This window comes from Lupinus angustifolius, chromosome LG02, assembly GCF_001865875.1.
Source record: "Lupinus angustifolius cultivar Tanjil chromosome LG02, LupAngTanjil_v1.0, whole genome shotgun sequence".
Classification (NCBI taxonomy): Eukaryota; Viridiplantae; Streptophyta; class Magnoliopsida; order Fabales; family Fabaceae; genus Lupinus; species Lupinus angustifolius.
The window spans coordinates 2,454,022-2,457,837 of record NC_032010.1 but is presented as its reverse complement, the minus strand read 5'-3'; positions in this window follow the sequence as shown (position 1 = coordinate 2,457,837).

Genomic DNA, 3,816 nt, shown 5'->3' with positions numbered 1-3,816 from the left:
GGTCCTTAGAAGAACTCGCTCGAACAATGTTGAATGAAACTAACCTCCCAAAATATTTTTGGGCTGATGCAGTTAGCATTGCTTGTTACGTTTCATATCGAGTTCTTATAAGTTCAATTCTTAAGAAAACCCCCTATGAACTCTTTAAAGGAAGAAAACCAAACATCTCTCATCTACATGAATTTGACTGTAAATGTTTTGTTTTAAACAATGGTAAAGACAACTTGGGTAAGTTTGATGCAAAAGTTGATGAAGGAATCTTCCTTGGCTATTCTCTCACGAGTAAAGCCTATAGAGTCTTCAATAAAAGGACTCTAGCCATGGAAGAATCAGTTCATGTATCTTTTGATGAAACTAATCCTATTGTAAAGGATGTAGTATCTTGTGATGATGATGACTTACCAAGTTCTCCTACCAAAGAAACTTCTACCTAAGAATAGGCATGTTATAGGAACCCGTTGGGTTTTTAGAAACAAATCTGATGAAAATGGTATTATTGTTAGAAACAAAGCTAGACTAGTAGCCCAATGATACAATCAGGAAGAAGGTATTGACTTTGATGAAACCTTTGCTCCTGTTGCTAGACTTGAAGCTATTAGGCTATTGCTTGCATATGCTTGTTCTCTTAATTTTCAGCTTTATCAAATGGACGTCAAGAGCGCATTTCTCAATGGCTATATTCAAGAAGAGGTATTTGTAGAGCAACCTCCTGGTTTTGAAGACTACAAACATCCCTCTCATGTTTTCAAATTAAAGAAAGCCCTCTATGGCCTAAAGCAAGCGCCTCGCGCATGGTATGATCCTCTAACGAACTTTCTAACAGAAAAAGGTTTCACAAAAGGGAAGGTCGACACTACTCTATTTATTAAGAAAATTAATCATCATACTTTATTAGTTCAAATTTACGTTGATGATATTATTTTCGGTTCTACTAATGAAAATTTGTGTAGTGATTTTAGCAAAATGATGCAAGGGGAATTTGAAATGTCCATGATGGGTAAGTTGAACTATTTTCTTGGACTTCAAATAAAACAGCTTGATAATGGCATCTTTGTGAGTCAATCCAAATATTGCAAAGACTTGTTAAAAAGATTCGATATGGATGACTGCAAGCCGATAGCTACTCCCATGGGATCAGGAACATACATCGATGCAGATGAACCCGGTAAATGTATTGAAATATCTAAATATCGAGGTATGATCGGATCTCTCTTGTACTTAACTGCTAGTAGACTTGATATAATGTCTAGTGTATGTTTGTGTGCTCGCTATCAATCTAAACCTAAAGAGTCACACCTACTTGCTGTTAAGAGAATCTTGAAATATCTAAAAGGTACAACTGATGTTGGATTGTGGTACCCTAAAGGAAGTATATGTGAACTGGTTGGATACTCGGATTCAGATTTTGCTGGATGCAAATCTGAGAGAAAAAGTACAAGTGGTACTTGTCATATTTTAGGCAATGCTTTAGTTTCTTGGTCTTGCAAGAAACAAGCATGTGTAGCTCTAAGCACTGCTGAGGCTGAATACATAGCAGCAGGTAGTTGTTGTGCCCAAGTGTTGTGGCTTAAGCAACAATTACGAGATTATGGCTTAGACTTAGGCTGCACTCCGCTGAAATGTGATAATACTAGTGCTATTAATCTCACAAAGAATCCGATTATGCATTCTAGAACCAAACATATAGATATAAGACATCACTTTCTAAAGGACCATGTTCAAAAGAAGGATGTATCTGTCAAATATGTTGATACTCATAATCAACTAGCAGACATTTTCACTAAACCTTTGGCAAAAGAACCTTTTTATAAAATTAGACTTGAACTAGGCATTCTTGATGAAGCTTACTTGTCCTAAAAATGTTTTTTATATGCTTTTATATGATTATGTGTATGCTTCACCATGTTATCTAATGCCTACTTGAACTTAATTGTGTTTATGTATGTTTATATGCTTCTATTTTTGGGTTAAAATCTTTTTCATAGCTCTAAAATTGCATAAAAATTGGGTTTTCTAGAGTCAGTAACCGATTACCCACTTAAGTAACTGGTTACTCAAACCTGCTGTTTGTCAATTTTTAAAATTTGAAGTTAGAGTAACCGATTAATCAGAAGTGAGTAACCGATTACTCTAAGCAGGTATTTAAGGGAAAATTGCATTTTTTGATTACTCTAAGTAGGTATTTAAGGGAAAATTGCATGTTTCAGAACTTCATCTTCTTCCCTCTACTCTCTACTCTCTACTCGTGGTCAACCTTTTTCCCTCTAAAAGATTCATTTCTTAACCATTTTGGGTAATTTTTGTGTCTATTCATATCACATTGTTCATTTTAAACACTTCTACACCATTATTTTCGTGATTAGTGACCCGAATCAAAAACCCCCATTTTGGGTAATTTTTGTGTCTATTCATATCACATTGTTCATTTTAAACACTTCTACACCATTATTTTCGTGATTAGTGGCCCGAATCAAAAACCCCCAAAATCCCAAAACCCAAAAACCTAAAACTTCAAACTTATCTTTGTTATTCTGATTGTATTTTCAGCATATTTCTAAACATGGTTTTTTTTATTATGCTTTTATGCTTTGAACATCTACTACTGTTATGCTATGTTCTTATGCTTGAACAATACTTGATTTTATGCTCTGATATTATGCTATTATGATATGCACTGTTATTATTGCTATATCAATTGTGCTTTATATCATGTATGTTATATATATATATATTGTGCTAGACTCTTGGATTTTCTACTTTTTGAAGAAGTCAAAAGGGGAAGAAAAATTGGGAGAATTTGGAGAATGTATTTTCTGTCAAAATTTTATTCTAGGCACTTCACTCCAAATGAAAGGGGGAGCATACAAGATAGGGCGAGCATACTCAAGAAACCTCAAGATATATCATCAAGTATGTTACTCTCATAAAATTCAGAAAGCTACATTGTCAAGACGATATTGGTTTGTCATCATCAAAAAGGGGGAGATTGTGAAGAAGATCTTGCTCTTGACATTGGCACGGTTTTGATGAAGACATCAACATCACCAAAAAGAAGAAAAGGAAGATGACTTATGAAGACAAATGAAGATAAAGCTTCAAGACATTATATTAAGTCTTTGTAAGTACTTCTATTTTAAACTCCTAAGTATATACAAGTATAATTGCTCAAACTATTTTTTAGAAAATGTGAGACACTTTTAAAAGACTTAAAACATTTTTCAAAAATAGTGTGTAACAGGTTACTTCATTGAGTAACAGGTTACATGTGTGAGAAAAGAGTTATCCAACTGAAAAACTGATTTTTGAAAGCTGAGTAACCGATTACTCAAAGTGAGTAACCGATTACTCAAAATAACTTTTAAGTATCTGTTGGACAGAGAGTTTGAGTAACCGATTACTCAAAGTGAGTAACCGATTACTCAAAATAATTTTTAAGCAACTGTTGGACAGAGAGTTTGAGTAACCGATTACTCAAAGTGAGTAACCGATTACTCAAAATAATTTTTAAGCAACTGTTGGACAGAGAGTTTGAGTAACCGATTACTCAAAGTGAGTAACCGATTACTCAATATAAAATTCGAATTTCAAGTGGACAGAAAGTTTGAGTAACCCATTACTGAGAGCTATTGGAAATGTTTTTCAGATTTCAAAGTGAAAGGTTTTTACTCCAAACAAAATCTCTTCACTCCAAACAACTCATACACTTTCAGAAACCTTCAAAGGGTGTTTGTAAACTCTATATAAAGGCTCTAAACTCTCACACAAATAAAAGAAGAGAAACACACACAACTTTCATACAATTTTCTCAAAAGCTCT